Source organism: Delphinus delphis, chromosome 21 (genome assembly GCF_949987515.2).
Source record: "Delphinus delphis chromosome 21, mDelDel1.2, whole genome shotgun sequence".
NCBI lineage: Eukaryota > Metazoa > Chordata > Mammalia > Artiodactyla > Delphinidae > Delphinus > Delphinus delphis.
The window spans coordinates 4,239,824-4,257,992 of NC_082703.1; the positions used below are offsets into that span (position 1 = coordinate 4,239,824).

At 41.6% G+C, this 18,169-nt stretch overlaps 1 protein-coding gene across 1 annotated transcript in view; it reads left to right on the forward strand.

Annotated features, from left to right (window-relative positions):
* Positions 1-18,169, forward strand: part of ZMAT4 (zinc finger matrin-type 4) — a 342,313-nt gene that overhangs the window by 230,668 nt on the left and 93,476 nt on the right. The window lies entirely within an intron of this gene.

An 18,169-nucleotide genomic window follows, 5' to 3' on the forward strand; every position in this document is an offset into this window, starting at 1 on the left:
CTGCATCTTTGAGGTACAACCACGTCGTAATGACTTGGGAGTCTGAATTCTGTAACATTTGAGTGGTTTGTCTTTTAGCCCAAAGACAAAAAAGGCTGCTCTTGGACTTGATAACTCAATGTGATTCTGACTCAGTAGCACGTGAAACGCGATTAGCATCGAACACAGCGTCCTTGAAACCGACCTTTTCACCCACCCCAGGTGACATCTTGATGTATATGTATTCAGGCATTAAATATTGCAAAAGTTTAGGGAATAAAGCAATGATGATAACCTAGCATGTTTTAAAACACACGCGCACATGCGCGCGCGCGCACACACACACACACACACGCACAGTCTTCTATTTCTGGAACGCTCCTAGTGCATGGTCGATCAATTAATAAAGGCAAAAATGCTAACCAGTAAATACAGGCATATCCATAACTTTTAAAAAACTGGTGTCAAGCAGCTGGAGGATGGCAGTGTCACAGGCTTCCTCTCCTTCTTAGCACTTCTCAGTTTTTAATTTTTTTATTCTATTTTATTTTTTTGGCCATGTGGCACGTGGGATCTTAGTTCCCCGACCAGGGATCGAACCTGTGCCCTCTGCAGTGGAGGCATGGAGTCTTAACCACTGGACCGCCAGGGAAGTCCCAGCACTTCTCAGTAAAATCCTACATCATTTACCGGTTTATTATGGTTTTCCTGATTTCTCCCTACTCACCCTATAGACTGTTAGCAACTTGAAAGCAGGAATCTATGTCTGCTTTGCCTACTGATGTGTTCAAAAACACCTAGGACAGTGACAGACACAGAGTAGTTACTCAATAAAATTGCTGAATGAATGAATAAACAGAGAAAGCAGAATTTAAAAGTCACCTAAAATTCTGCATTTTTTAACATGGCAATACTTTTCATTTCCAAAAGGATCCTGATTGAATAATTTTTACGAGACATTATTTATGATTTTTTCTTCTAATTTAAAAAGACGATGTATATTTTATATATTGTGAAAAGCAGAGATATTAAGTGTTATATCGTTCACTGAGTGTAACCCACGCTCCTACCAAGATCCATAACTTTTCCATCATGACGTCATTCCCACGGACACCATCGCAGTCAATCCTAACTTCCCATTCCAGGGAACCGATTTTCTTATTTCTTTCACCAAACTTTAGTTTTGCCTGCTCTAAAATTTCTTATAATTGTCACAGAAAGTATGTATTTTTCTGTGTCTAGCTTCTCAGATTGTTTTTTTTTTTTTTTTTTTGGCGGTATGCGGGCATCTCACTGTTGTGGCCTCTCCCGTTGCGGAGCACAGGCTCCGGACACGCAGGCCCAGCGGCCACGGCTCACGGGCCCAGCCGCACTGCGGCATGTGGGATCCTCCCGGACCGGGGCATGAGCCCGCACCCCCTGCATCGGCAGGCAGACTCTCAACCAGTGCGCCACCAGGGAAGCCCTCATATTGTTTTTGAAACGTATCCATTTGTTGCATAAAAAGCAGAGTAGCCCCTTGCTCTTTATCACGAAGTGGTTTTCTTCTAGACAGAAATCCCACAATATGTCTAGCCATTCTCCTCTTGACATTTTTGGGGCTATTTTGAATAAGGCTTTCATGAACATTCTTTTTGTTGTTGTTGTTGACAGATGTTTTTACTTCTCTTGTTAAATACCTCAGAGTAGAATTGCTGGGTCATAGTCATAAGTTGGGTGTATTTTTAACTGAGCAAGAAACTACCAAAACGTTTTCCAAAGTAGCTGCATTATTTTGAACACCCTAAAGCAACACATATGAATTCCATATCCTCACCAGCATTTGTTTCTATCAGTCTTTCGAATATTAGTCATTCAAGTGGGTGTAGGAGAGTATTTCATTATGGCTTTAATTTGTGTTTCCATGCTGACTAATTATGTCAAACACTTTAAAATGTTGGTCATTTGTATATCTTCCTTTGTGAAATGTCTGTTCATGTCTTTTGCCTATTTAAAAAAACTGGCTGTCTGCCTCTTTATTTAATTTTTTTAACATTTTTATTGGAGTATAATTGCTTTACAATGGTGTGTTAGTTTCTGCTGTATAACAAAGTGAATCAGCTATATGTATACATATATCCCCATATCTCCTCCCTCTTGCATCTCCCTCCCACCCTCCCTATCCCACCCCTCTAGGTGGTCACAAAGCACCGAGCTGATCTCCCTGTGCTATGTGGCTGCTTTCCACTAGCTAGCTATTTTACATTAGGGAGTGTATATATGTCCATGCCACTCTCTCACTTCGTCCCAGCTTCCCCTTCCCCTTCCTGGTATCCTCAAGTCCATTCTCTACGTCTGCATCTTTATTCCTGTCCTGCCCCTAGGTTTTTCAGAACCATTTCTTTTTTTTTTTTTTAGATTCCATATATATGTGTTAGCATACGGTATTTGTTTTTCTCTTTCTGACTTACTTCACTCTGTATGACAGACTCTAGGTCCATCCACCTCACTACAAATAACTCAGTTTCATTTCTTTTTATGGCTGAGTAATATTCCATTGTATATATGTGCCACATCTTCTTTATCCATTCATCTGTTCATGGACACTTAACGTTGTTTCCATATCCTGGCTATCGTAAATAGAGCTGCAGTGAACATCGTGGTACATGACTCTTTTTGAATTATGGTTTTCTCAGGGTACATGCCCAGTAGTGGGATTGCTGGGTTATATGGTAGTTCTATTTTTAGTTTTTTAAGGAACCTCTATACTGTTCTCCACAGTGGCTGTATCAGTTTACATTCCCACCAATAGTGCAAGAGGGTTCCTTTTCCTCCACACCCTCCCCAGCATTTATTGTTTATAGATTTTTTGATGATGGCCATTCTGACCGGTGTGAGGTGATACCTCATTGTAGCTTTGATTTGCGTTTGTCTAATGATTAGTGATGTTGAGCATCCTTTCATGTGTTCGTTGGCAGTCTGTATATCTTGTTTGGAGAAATGTCTTTACATCTTCTGCCCATTTTTGGATTGGGTTGTTTGTTTTTTTGATATTGAGCTGCATGAGGTGCTTGTAAATTTTGGAGATTTATCCTTTGTCAGTTGCTTCATTTGCAAATATTTTCTCCCATTCTGAGGGCTGTCTTTTCGTCTTGTTGATGTTTTCCTTTGCTGTGCAAAAGCTTTGAAGTTTCATTAGGTCCCATTTGTTTATTTTTGTTTTTATTTCCATTACTCTAGGAGGTGGGTCAAAAAGGATCTTGCCATAGAGTGTTCTTCCTATGTTTTCCTCTAGGAGTTTTATAGTGTCCAATCTTACATTTAGGTCTCTAATCCATTTTGAGTTTATTTTTGTGTATGGTGTTAAGGAGTGTTCTAATTTCATTCTTTTACATGTAGCGGTCCAGTTTTCCCAGCACCTCTTATTGAAAAGGCTGTCTTTTCTCCATTGTATACTCTTGCCTCCTTTATCAAAGATAAGGTGACCATATGTGCGTGGGTTTATCTCTGGGCTTTCTATCCTGTTCCATTGATCTATATGTCTGTTTTTGTGTCAGTACCATTCTTTATTGTTGAGTAGTAGGTAGAAGGTTTTCATATATTATAAATACAAATCCTTTGTCAGGTGTACCCATTGTGAATATTTTCTCCTAGACTATGACTTGGCTCTTCATTTTCTTAAATAATGTCTGGTAAGCAGACACTATTGAATTATCAAAGTAGAATTTCTCTTTATTTTCTTTCATAATCATTGCTTTTTGTGTCCCATCTAAACAGTCTTTGCCTACACTCATGATCAAAGGTAATCTTGTATATTTTCTTCTACAAGTTTCATAATTTTAGCTTCTACATCTAGGATTATGATGTGTCTCAAATTAATTTTTGTGTATGGTGTGAGGAAGGGGTTGACATTCATTTTGTTTTTAGATATTTACCCAGTTGTTGCAGCAAATTTGTTGAAATTATTATTTTTTTCTCATTGGATTTTCTTGGCGCCTCTTTTGAACATCTATTGATTGTGTGTGAGTCTATTTCTGTACGATCTATTGTGTTCCATTGACTTATTTGTCTATCTTTATGCCAGCACCACACTGTATTTATTTATAGCATTAGAGAACTTTTGATATTAGGTAGTGCAAGTTCTTTTTTCTCAAGATTGTTTGGCTGTTCTAAATCCTTCACATTTCTATATAAATGTTAGAATCAGTTTTTCAGTCTCTACGTAGAAAGTTTGGTGGAATACTGAATGGGACTTCATTTAATCTATAGATCAATTTGGGGAGATTTATTTAAATGACTCACAATATTGAATCTTACAATCCATGAACATCATATATCTCCCTATTTACTTCTTTCTTTAAGTTTTATCAGCACTATCACGTAGTTTTCCATGTAAAGATTTTACACATTATTAGTTGAATGTATCCTTGAGCACTTTGTGCTCTTTAACACTATTATAAATTATATATATATATATATATATATATATATATTTTTTATTTTTATTTTTTATTTTTTTGCGGTACGCGGGCCTCTCACTGTTGTGGCCTCTCCCGTTGCGGAGCACAGGCTCCGGACACACAGGCTCAGCGGCCATGGCTCACAGGCCCAGCCGCTCTGCGGCATGTGGGATCTTCCCGGACCGGGGCACGAACCCGTGTCCCTTGCATCGGCAGGCAGACTCTCAACCACTGCGCCACCAGGGAAGCCCTAAATTATATTTTTTGAAATTTCATTTTTATGTGTTTCTTACTGACATATAGAAAATACAATTAATTTTTATACATTGACCTTGATTCCTGTGACCTACACATAACTTTCTACCTATTATTTGTATATAATTTAATAGCACAAAAAAACCTTGTACCTTTTGTATTTTTTTGGTATCCACACTATTTAGTCATTGGAAACTCTACAGAACCGTATTAGCTTTCTGGCCTTCCTTTGCTTCAAGTGGCAAATCAAATTTTTAAAAAGGAAATTATTCTTGTAGATTAACAAGGGATTTTAAATGGGATTGGCCTAAATAGTTATTAATATGAATAACCTGGTTACTGACTCAAGTTTAGTGATATTTGTTCCAGAAAGTCGATGACATCTGTCTCTACTTCCAACTTTTAGCTTAATAAGAAAAACGGCCACCTCTTTCTGAACATGGAGTCCAATGTAGAAAGCAAAGGAAGTTATTGAATTATAGAATTATAAATTCCAATGGACAGAAAGTGCTTTAGAGGTTTTCTTTGTAGTTCAATTTCTTCTTGCTAGCATAAAACACAGATATAAGGCAATTTCTTATGTAGAAACAGGGAGAGTATAAATTATGAATTTAGAGCTCAGTGAAAATAGAATATTCATTTTGCAGACATTTATTATTTATTCTTTTAAAAGTGTTAGGATGAGAAAATGCACAGTTATTTCGTTGTTTCGGAGGAAACGAAAACAGAGCAAAAGAATTCATTTGAAAATTTCATGATGTTTCTGAGCATCAGATGCAGACAGTGCTGGAAAGGACATCAAACATCATGAATTATGCCCCTTGTTTTTGCAGAGCAGGGTTCTGGGGCCCAGAGAAGTGCGGTAACTGTCCCCTTCTAAGTTATGGCTCCGGATCGGAGGTGCGTCCATTTCCAATGACTCCTCATTGACTAGCTAGAACTCTGATGATTAACTCTTTTGTTTCAAAACAGTTAAGTTTGGGAACTTACGTATATTTTAGTATTAAACTCTCTTTGAATTCAAGTATAGAATGGGCACAGTTCAACTCTCAGCTTTCTGGGAATGAATGATTTACAGGGTACATCCTATATTTTAATGAAAGAGTTTTCTCCACCTTCATGACTGCATCTCAGTTAGAGAGAATCTAGAAAAGGCAAAGAAATCATATTCACTTTTCCCAGGGGCCTGGGATTGAGAAGCAAAATTCTGTGAAGAGAAAGCTATTTCTAGAGACGCTGCTAGAATTGATGACTCCCTCTGTAATGCAGCTTCTGCCTTTATTGGAGGGAATGCGGAATCATTTCCAGGGGTTACAGGAAGCTTACCTAGGACTTCAAATCATAAAAGTGGTATGTGAGTGAGAATGAGAAGACTTTCCTCAAAACAGGCAGAACACTGGAGTGAGAGAGATTTACTTTTTGAATTATTTCTGCTGTGGACTTTCAGATGATCGTGGGTTCCTCTTAATATTAGTTTGGCCTTTGCCCACGTGGCAGGCGGTAGACAGCTTGGTCATATCATTCAGTGACCCTCCTCCACCTTCAGGTCACCTAAGGTACCTGTGCAGGGGACTTGGGCACTGGGGCTTCTCCAAGACCAGGAAAGGAAAGGCAGTCTAGGTTAAAAAATGAACAGTTTCCAAAGGCAACAGGTGCAACTATTGCTGTGCGACAATTACCCCAAAATTTAGTGGCTTAAAAAATGGTAAACATTTATTATCTCTCAAAGTTTCCAGGGAGGAATTTGGGAGTGGCTTGGCTAGGTGATTCTGGCTTGAGGTTTCTTATCACTTTGCACCTGAGACGTCAGCCTGGGCTGCAGTTCTACTTCTAAAGGTGGCTCATTGCATTCTGGAAAACAGAGTCGTGGTTGCCGGTCATTGGAGGTGAGAGGTTGGCTACAGTGGGGCCGTAAGAGGGCATTTGGGGGTTGTGGAACTTGTCTGGACCCTGATATGGCTTCCTGGCTGTATGTGTTTGTTTGTCAAAACTCACATAACGGTATCCAAGGAGAGAGTGGGGAGAGTGGCATGTCAATTTCAAGAGCCAAATAAAAGAAGAAAGAAAATGTGAGTCACTCATATGTTGGTAGGAGGCCTCTGGTTTTCTCCTTGTGGGCCTCTCTCAGGAGTTTTGAAGGTGCTCATGCTGTGGCCCTGGCTTCCTACAGAGCCTCAGGTGAAAGCCATCTTTTCTAGGGTGCTCCAAGATCACATGGCCTCGCTTCCATCACCTTCTGTTGGTTAGAAGTCAATGCCAGTCCCTATTCGAGGGGTGGTTGGGAATTCAACTCCACCTTTGAAGAGGGGACTACCAGAGAACACGTGGACATTTTTAAACCACCACAATCAGAATGCAGGTGGACACCCGACCTATGTGACAAATACTGTGCTGTCATACCCTTTGTAGACTTTGGAGTGGAAAACATCTCATCCACAGGAGGCATTAATGTATGCAATAAACACAAGTCAAGGATTTCATTTTAAAAATCTGATCGAGGTTTCTGCCTATTCTCATGAGGACCAGGTCAACAGAAAATAGTTTCTCTGAGGTCCTCTGCCCAAGAATTGATGGATGTGACAGCGGGAATCAGCAAAGACAGGGCACACTTTCCCAGCTGAAGGTTGCCTGAGAATCTCCATTTGAGTTTTCAACAATCCTTCCTTCATCCGACAACCATTTTCCCTTAGGACATGGCCACTCCAATACGCTTGGGGATTCCAGAGTTTTGGGGAGCAAATTAATTGGAGTTAACAGTTTGCTCGTGGGCTCCTAATCTCCCTGTGAGATGATAGAAACAGGAATTCTGATCAGGTGACTCGAGGTCAAGATTTTAGAAACAGAAAGCTTGTTATGTGTTGATTGATTTCCTCTTTGATGCCTTCTTTGATTTTTTTCATTTATTTTCCACTTCATCCCACTAACATTGAGCTCCTATCTGGTACCAAGCACAAAGTGCTGGAGATTCTGCAGTGAATGAGAAGAGAAGGTTCCTATTGAGAAGAAGCAGGAAATAAACAAGCAAAATACATTTAGCCTGTGACAAGTGCTAATGGGAGGTGTGTTCCTTTAAATGGGAAAGTTAGTGACAACCACTCAGAGAAGCTGACATTTTGAACTGTGACCTGAAGGATCCTGACACGAAGCACCTGCCCCTTCAAGCAGAGGTGCTAGCAGGTGCAAAGGCCCTGTGGTGGGCAGAGGGCCTGAAGCTAATGAGAGGAGAGGGGTAAAAAGTGAGATTGTGACCTAGATGAGGTCACACTGCATAGATCCAAATAGGTCATGGGAAGAAGCTGTGATTTATTCTAAGTGCACCCAGGTGTTTGCATCTCATTTTATTTGTGAATCCAAATGTTCCACCTTTTCTCTACTTCAGGGCTTAGTTCATTTCCATTCCGGGTCACCGGCTCTTTCCTCTCTCCAAGAGCAGGTCCTGCTTCTGTCATTCCTGGGGACGCACCCTTTACCTGCTTCCTTTGTTCAGGGCTACATTTCTCAAATCACAAGCAGGTTTTTCGGGTAGCAGCCCTTTCTGGCCGGAGGTCCATCATTCATTCATGGTTTTCAGGACTAAGAAAAAGCTCTGGAGTTCCTTTAGTATGAAAGTCCTACTGACCAAGGTCTCTTTAATAGTTTTGGGGCGGGGGCATGGGGGGAGAACCGAAATTTCTTGACAGTCTTGGGGAGGAAACCAAGCTCGGGAGGAGCATGCTGGTTTCTGAAAAAGAGCAGGGGAGTTAGGAAGAGATGCATTAGGTGCATCCAGGCATGTTTGGGCAGCTTATTCACAGGAAAATGGACCTAACAAATCCCCATTGAAGTCTTCATTTCAGAACAGAGGATTCTGGCCACTGATCGAGCCTTGTTTAAGTGGGCAAGTAAAAGAGCCCTGTGAAGGTGACAGTGGGCGTGGGAATGGAGGTGGAACTCCCAGATGGTGCCATCAGAGGCGTCAGGTGAACCTTGAAGGACACTGGAAGATGTGCAGGTCAGGCAGCTGAGTGGGACCGCACTGCCGGCTGAGGACGGACCCCACGCAAAGGCCTGCGAGCTGGAGGGACAGCAGCGCCCCCTGCGGGAACTGTGTGGGATGGCTGGAGCTTAAGGCCACTTTTGGCGAAAATGGGAGAAGCACCTCCAGAAACAGTCAGATCATGGCGCCGGTTGAATACTTCCAACTGAACCCTGAAGGTTATGGGGAGTAACTTAAAGATTTTTGCCAGGAAAGTTACGTGTTGATATTTGTATTTTTGAAAGAGATGTCTACGGACAGCAGTGTGGAGCCTGGATTAGAAGGGAACTGGATGGGAGGCAGGGAGATTCATTGGGAGGCTACTAATTTAATCCAGTGAGAAATTATGCCAACTTGAGCTAAAGAAAGTAGCAGCAGGAATATCAGTAAAGGGAAAAAATGAGGAACAAATTGGATGTGAATTCAACAGAATTTGGTGGAAGTTGGTCCTCCAGAGCCCTTGACAGCTGTGCCTTCCATGTACAGGCAGGACCTGCCCATGATTGACTCTCAACTGCATATCCAGATACCGTCAGAACCTTCTGCTGAAGCGCGAATCCCAGGGCTGGGCATTTGGTGTTATCTGTCCTGATACTTTTAACCCAGTCGTGGTCTTGTCAAAGTTTCTGGAGGGCAGGGTCCATACCTTCTTATTCTTTGTATCTCCTACGGGATGCAGAACAATGTATCGTTGATGGAAGGTCCTGGATGGATGCCTAGTATCTGAGTGGTCTCACTCCTGTTAACCAACTCCAGTTTTTCTGGTGCACTCAGAATTATGGGTCTCAAACGGATGATTGAACATTTCCCAGTGCTGAATACTTGATAAGAAATTACTATGTCAAGTATTTTTGTTCCATTTAATAAGCTAAAACAAAAGCCTTAGTTCATTCCTGATAGGAATATTTTCAATCTCTGAAAGCTGTATGTATTTTATCTAGTTGAGGATCAGCAGAAAATAGGACCTTTAAGCAGGTATGATAATTATAGAACAATTGAATGGTAGGGGAAGAGGTACCAGAAGAAAATGCTCAGCTTAGCTTACCTGGTCCTTTTTGCATTATTATTTTTAATGTGTTTTGACACCTCAGCTGTTGCATCTAGACTTGCTCTGATGTCCAGAGCCCATGTTTTGGGTTAGATAATTAAACTGCTTAAATGGCTCATGTTCCTGTCATATTATTGGAATGGGAAAATAGGGTGATATGGAAGAGATCATTTTCATTCATTCATTCATTCACTCACTCACTCATAGTTACTAAGTATCTATTATGTACCAGGCTCTGTGCCTGAAGATTTACTTCATATTAAAATGTGTGCAACTCATCATCCAATCTCAAAGCTTTTAAAGTCTTGAGAAGAGCAGGGAGAGCAAAATAATACATTTATTGAAATAAATATAACACAAAATATGAAAAAATAAAGTCAGAGCTTAAAAGCCACTCCAGCGTGATGCTTTGGGAATTGAAAGTAGGGAAACAATGACTTCCAACCTGGAGTTAGCATCAGGACACATGGAAACTGATGACCGGTTTCTTTAGAGCAGAGGAGTCAGCATGACTAAAAGTGTAGAGAGATGGCAGAAGCATGAGCACGATTAACAATCCAGTTCACTGGAGTCAGTGAGATAAAACTGAGAAAACAGATCGGAACCAAATTATAAACAGCCTTACATGTCAGGCAAAGCTGAACTTTATTTGATAGCCACTGACATCGTTTGTTTTTTGGGTTTTTTTTCTCGAGTAGGATGATGGCCGGTCTCATCTGTGCTTTAAGGGGATAACTCTGTGATGGATCGCAATGGGGGGATTCAGGAGGCCAGGAGACTGGATAGAATTGATGCAGAAGGCCTGGAGGGGCCCAAGGTCCAGCAGGGGGAGGGAAGAAATGGGACCAGTGAAAGATACACGTATTTCTCTTTGCTCTGTTCAGCAGACTTCCCCACGTCAGCCAAATGAAAAGAAGTCAGAGCATTAGAATTCTCAAAGACACCTTGGCGAGGCCTTGGGAACACTCATAGGAAAAATAGAAATGTAATGAGTGATATGGGTAATGACAAATTTCTGTTCACTCTCAAATCCAACAAGAAATGTAGTTGATGAACATTCATGGCAGTCTGTTTGCATCCCGTAGGGCCATTCTTTCTTCAGCCGAGACAGATTCTGGTCCATTATTGCTTTTCATGAAGCTAATGAATGGAGCACTGTCTGAAGAAGCTGGGTTAACTCTTCATCATCACTGACTGGGCTCCAGAAGGGATGAGCTCGGCTTTTCAAACAGAATCATTCTGTCTCCATGTACGAGTTGTGGGCAAACTCATCAAACAGAGAACTACAAAGCCACTTGGATTTCTAATTTCAGAGTGGGCTAATACATTGGAAACAGCCTTAAATTTGACACATGGAGACAGTGTCCTTGGTTTTGAGATGCTGACCAAGAAAAGGGCAAAAGCAACGTCAAAACACACCCACCAAAAATCCAGGTTACTTAAGTGTTCTTTAGTTGCCAATTTTGGCTACACTGAGGAAGCTGACAGTATCATGTGAAGATGCTTTCCTTCCTCAGTGCTCTAAGGCTTCTCCTCAGTATTGATCGAAGGTCTCTGTTGTTTAGTTTAAGCTCCAAAAACAGAGATCGTATTTTGCAAGAGCTCAGCACGGTGTTTTCCTAAGGTTCTGGGAACACATATCTGCCGTGCTGGCTCTTAAAGAGCTGCGGGCTTTGGTAGTGGCTCTGTTAGTTGGGCTTTGTATTCAACAAAATAAGGGATGCTTTGGGAAAAGGTGCAAAATCAGGAGAAACCTGTCTTTTAACAAGTGGGAAACTTTTCTTTGTTTCTAAAATTATAGCTTTAACTGCACGCAAAAGAGTAATCATAAGTCAATTTTTTTCAAAGCTGCTACCGATAGACCTAATTTTCTGCGATAGATGGGATTCTATAAAGTGGATTGTGAACTGAGATTAAGGTATACAAATGTCAGGTTTACTCAAAGGAGAGCCTACTGACGGATGTTTTTGTTCACTATCTTATTTTGACTAATATTTAATGGGCACTTAGCATATAACAAGCATTGTGATAAACCCTGGGGTATAAAGATGGCATTGCCCTGAAATATGAAAGACATTCTTCCATCTTCAAGAAGTCCACAGCAATATTTTGAAAAGCTGTTTACCTGAAAATCTCTGGTGTATCCTGCGTACATAAACGTATAGAGATACAGGAAGGAAAACACACCCACAAAAGCGTAGTGCGTTCTACACGTTCGATCTATTTTTCAAACAGCTTCTGCTACTGGCAATTATCATCTCATGCGAACAGTTCCCCAAGAAACTGGGGATTTTATAGTTGACGTTGATGTAAGGGAAGAAGCATTAGGCATCCTGGTAAATTGTGTCTGGAACCTTTGTATGGCTATATGCCCAGGGTGGAAACTGCTACATGCAAATGGAGACAGTCAATCCTATCGATGCTTTGCTCTAATGGAATTACTTGAAAGAAAGATCTCTTCATTTATTCATCCACTGGTTGGTCAACGAATCCTCATTAGGTGATTATTATGTTTGTGTTATATGTTATCATGCTGGATATTGGGATGCAGTAATGAACAAGACACAGTCATTGACTTCCGGAAATTTCCACGCTTAATAGGAAAAGCAAGCATTTTAACATTATTTTAAAAATGTATTTAAAATTCCCAAACGATTTATATGTCCTTACTGTATGAAATGGGAAAAGTTTCCTTAAAATCTTGGAGAAAACATTTTCATTTAAACATATACAATAATAAAACTAAAGATTTCCTTAGAAATATGGAGGCTGGTGGTGTGCTGCCAGTAGAAACGTTATTTACCAAAACAGATCTTTTATTCGAAAGGTATGTACGATGCCTCCGTTAGCTAAGTGGGTTCTTAGACCTGGGTAATGAACAAAAATACACCATAACTTGAGTTTGGAGTCTATTTTTGCAAAGTATGCCAATGTTACATTTACTAAAATAGCTAATGGACCAGGGGAGTGGCAGCATTGCTTTTCACTGATACCAGCTGGCTAACTGTTAACAGATTTGAAATGAGTTATCAAGCACTGCTGTTTTGTAAATAAGAGTCTTGAGTTTTTATGCTGTTACGCGTGAAAGAGGGGCATCTATCGCTCACTACGAACCCTTTTTTTTGGTGGGAGCTGTGGTTTCACAAAGTCCTGGTTACTCATTAAGGTTTGGTATAATGGACTCAGAGACAGAAACCCTGGAGTTGAGTCCTGTCTCTGTTAAGTAGCTGGGAGATGTTGATGGGTCGCTTCACCTCTCTGGGCCTCAGTTTCCTCTCTTATATAATGAAGGTGTTGGGCTGGTCATCCACAATGTCTCTTTAGCATCACCTTCCATCTAGTTTCCATCCCAACCGTCTGAACCACAAAGGAACACTTTATTGTAAGTCCATGTGCTTGGGGTGTGGACAGCTGAACCTCTGGAATAGGGTCTGTTAACAGATTGTCTAAGACCGGTTTTTATGATGAAAATAAATGTTTTGCTTTGTTTTGTTTGGGGTACACGGGCCTCTCACTGTTGTGGTCTCTCCCGTTGTGGAGCACAGGCTCCGGACGCGCAGGCTCAGCAGCCATGGCTCACGGGCCCAGCTGCTCTGCGGCATGTGGGATCCTCCCGGACCGGGGCACGAACCCGTGTCCCCTGCATCGGCAGGCGGACTCTCAACCACTGCTCCACCAGGGAAGCCCTTCCTGGCTTTTTTGACCTTCGGACACTTTCTTTGGGCTGGTGAGAGCTCTCATTTGTCCTGGGTAGTTCCAGGTTTATCAGCTATGCTGGTCTTCAGATATGCGAGGCCTTTTTGCCCTTACGATCCCATAGTCCCATCTGTGTAAACCAGAATCACCAGGAGGTTCTGCGTCTGGTCAGGAATGTTGGGAATGGCTCAGAACAGGTGTTTGGCACACAGGGAGTCCAAGTATCTCTCGTGACCAAATTCTGGAACAGCCGGCTGGGTTGTGGGTTCGTAACCCTGTCTTCACCCCCCAGTGACCCTGACCAGCCACCGGCTGTGAGGTCTCATGGGGCCATTCCTGGATTGGGGCCTGTGGTTTGATCCATGGACTTCCTTGTCCCCAAGCAAATCTCTAGGAGGTTAGAACCCAGAGTGGTCTAAGTCTCTGCTCGAAACCGCATCAGAACCAGAGTTCTCCCGGGTCAGGGGGAGACAGAGCAAATAATAAAGCAAGCAGGTAGTGAGGGCCACCATAAACTTCTCAGGAGTTCCTTCAAAGGCATTTCTGTCAACCGTACCCTTCTGAGATCTACATTTCCTTCATGTTCCTTCGAGGCTGTGTTTGTCTGTTTTGTGGCCGTTTCCCCCTTCATTGTTATTTAAAAAATAGAACAGTTTATATACACGTCAGCAAGCAGAAGAGTGTTTAGAATTTTTTTTCTTTTTGGCAGATGAAGTATGGGAAGCAAAAGCCTTCCGAGGTTCTAGTCTAGATATGTTATCAAGTTGAGAGCGGCCCTGCGTGCCGGAACTCTTAAACGGGTCAGCTGCTGTCACCCCATTTTTCACACTGCGCCCAGGAGACAGGTTTCCAACAGGCCACTGTGCGGCCAACCTTATTTCGCAGAGAGGGAATCACTGAAGTCCCCGGAATTTAGGGCTGCGTGGGTGGGACCTGGGACAAGGTGGTGGTAAGGGGGGTGGACAAGAGGACGAGGCTAAGGGTCCAGCCCGCCCACCCGCAACTTTAATCAGAGCAGTCCAGGATTTATGTGTTTCTAGGTAGTAGCTGTGTGGCCTTGGGCCACAGCAGGTTCCTGTGTGCCAGAAACCATCCTAAGTTCTTGAGGTGTATTAGGCATTGAATCCTCACACAGTCTAGGAGGTAGACAGATAACTATCCCTGTTTTAGAGATGAGCTCAGGTAATTTGCTCAAGATCATAGAGAGGCAAAGCCAGGACACAAACGGGGCAGCTTGACTCTGAGCCCATGTCCTTACTCTCTACCAGTTTGCCTCCCAACTGACATGCGGTTGCTCACACCCTCTCATTATTTATCTCCCATGTTGGCCTCTGCACTTCCCCTCTGGCCCTCTCCAGTTCATCCTCCACAGAGCGGCTGAGTGATCACGAAGTGCACATCTTATCAGGTCAGTCCCCTGCTTAAAAACCTCAGTGGGGGCTTCCCTGGTGGCGCAGTGGTTGAGAGTCCGCCTGCCGATGCAGGGGACGCCGGTTTGTGCCCCGGTCCGGGAAGATCCCACATGCCGCAGAGCGGCTGGGCCCGTGAGACACGGCCGCTGAGCCTGCGTGTCCGGAGCCTGTGCTCCGCAACAGGAGAGGCCACAACAGTGAGAGGCCCGCGTACCGCAAAAACAACAAAAACAAAAAAAAACCCCACCTCAATGGCCCCCATTTCTCTTGGGATAAAGCCCCCCTTAATTTTTAAAAATTACATATGATTTTTTTAAATTCCTCTTTTTAAAAAATTGAGACATAATTTACACGTCATGAGAGTCACCATTTTAAAGTATACAATTCCGTGACTTTTAGTGTGTTCGTGAAGTTGTGCTGCCGTGAACACAATTTTAGGATGTTTCTTCACCCCATAAAGCCCCGTAGCATCAGCATTTATTCCCTGTTCTCTCCTCGCCCCAGCTGCCGGCAACCACTAATGTACATTCTGTCTCTGTGAACGTGCCTATTCTGAATATTTTGTATAGAAGGAATCATGCAGTGTGTGTCCTTTGTGTCTGGCTGTTTTACTTCGCACACTGTTTTTAAGGTCCATCTCTACTGCAGCATGTATCAGGACATCATTCTTTTTACTGCTGAATCATCTTCCATTGTATAGATCACCTCTGTGTATCCAGTCAGCAACTGATGGATATTGGAGCTGTTTGCACATTTTGACTATTATGAATAATACCACTTTGAACATTCGCATAAAAGTTTCTGTGTAAACATATGTTTCCAGGTCCCTTGGGTAGATAACTAGGAGTGGTGTTGCTAGGGTATACGGTAACTCTACATTTAACTTTTAAGCAACTAAAGACCTGTTTTCAAAATTGGCTGTGCCATTTTCCGTTCCTACCAACAATGAACGAGGGCTCCAGTTTCTCCGCATCCTGGTCAGTACTTATTACTATCTATCTGCTTGATTTTAACTATTCCAGTGGCTGTGAAGTGGTATTCCACTGTGGTTTTGATTTACTTTTTCCTAATGACATTGAGCACCTTTTCGTGTGTTTATTGGACATTTATATATATTCCTGGGGAAATACCTGTGTATATCTTTTACCTAGTTTTTAATTGAGTTGTCTTTTTAGTTTGGGATTGTAAGAGTTCTTTATTTAGTCTGGATACTAGACTCTTATCAGATATATGATTTGCAGTTTTTTTCTCCCACCTGTCAGTTATCTTTTTAGTTTCTTAATAGTATCCTTTGAAGCACAAATGTTTTTAATTTTGATTGTTTAATTTATATGTGTATGTACATCTATGTGTGTGCATATATATATATATATATATATATATGTGTGTGTGTGTGTGTGTGTATGTATATTTTTTTTTCGGGGAGTATCTTATGTAAAGAATCATTGCCTAATCCAATTGTCACAAATTTACCCCAATTTTTTTCTTCTAAGGGTTTTATAGTTTTAGCTCTTCCATTTAGGTCTTTTATCCCTTTTGGGTTAGTTTTTTTATAGGTTTGAGGTAGGGTTTTAGCTTCATTCTGTTACACATGCATATCCAGGTGTCCCAGTGACATTTGTTGAAAAGACTATTCCCTTATTGAGTTGTCTTGGCATCCTTTCTGAAAATCAATTGACTACAAATGCATGGGTTAATTTCTGGACTACAAGTCCCATTCCATTGATCTGTATGTCTATCTGTATTCCAGTGTTCCAGTACCAAACAATCTTGATCACTGTAGCATTTTGAAATCAAGAAGTGTCATTGCTCCAACTTTATTCTGTTTCAAGACTATCTTGTCTATTTTGGGTCCCTTCCATTTCCATATGAAATTCAGGGTCACATTGTCAATTTCTCTAAAAAAGAGAGCTAAGATATGATAGGGCTTGTATTGAATCTGTTGCTCAATTTGGGGAATGTTGCCATTTTAACAATATTAAGTCTTCCAATCCATGGATACAAGATCTGTTGTATTTAGTTAGGTCTTTAAAAAATTTCCTTCAATAATATTTTGTAGTATTCAGTGTACAAGTCTTGCACCCATTTTGTTAAGCTTATTCCTAATATTCTTTTTCATGCAATTCTTTAAAAAATTTTTGAATTTTATTTATTTTTTTATACAGTAGGTCCTTATTAGGCATCAATTTTATACATATCAGTGTATACATGTCAATCCCAATCTCCCAATTTATCACACCACCACCCACCCCCGCCGCTTTCCCCCCTTGGTGTCCATACGTTTGTTCTCTACATCTGTGTCTCAATTTCTGCCCTGCAAACCGGTTCATCTGTACCATTTTTCTAGGTTCCACATATATGCGTTAATATACAATATTTGTTTTTCTCTTTCTGACTAACTTCATTCTGTATGACAGTCTCTAGATGCATCCACGTCTCTACAAATGACCCGATTTCATTCCTTTTTATGGCTGAGTAATATTCCATTGTGTATATATACCACATCTTCTTTATCCATTTGTTTGTTGATGGGCATTCAGGTTGCTTCTGTGACCTGGCTATTGTAAATAGTGCTGCAATGAACATTGGGGTGCATGTGTCTTTTTGAATTATGGTTTTCTCTGGATATATGCCCAGTAGTGGGATTGCTGGATCATATGGTAATTCTATTTTTAGTTTTTTAAGGAACCTCCATACTGTTCTCCATAGTGGCTGTATCCATTTACATTCCCACCAACACTGCAAGAGGGTTCCCTTTTCTCCACACCTTCCACCTCTCCAGCATTTGTTGTTTGTAGATTTTCTGATGATGCCCATTCTAAATGGTGTGAGGTGATACCTCATTGTAGTTTTGATTTGCATTTCTCTAATAATTAGTGATGTTCAGCAGCTTTTCATGTGCTTCTTGGACATCTCTATGTCTTCTTTGGAGGAATGTCTATTTAGCTCTTCTGACCATTTTTGGATTTGGTTGTTTGTTTTTTGTTTGTTTGTTTGTTTGCGGTACGCAGGCCTCTCACTGTTGTGGCCTCTCCTGTTGCAGAGCACAGGCTCCGGTCGCGCAGGCTCAGCAGCCATGGGTCATGGGCCTAGCCACTTCGCAGCATGTGGGATCTTCGCGGACCGGGGCACGAACCCATGTCCCCTGCATCGGCAGGCGGACTCTCAACCACTGCGCCACCAGGGAAACCCCTTACTGCTATCTTTTTGCCAACACACACACACGCACACACACTTCACTGGTAGATACCTACTGAATTTTCAGATCTCGCCTTAGATGAGCATCTTCTAGGAAGCTGTCACAAGAATGCTTCCAGGCTGGGCG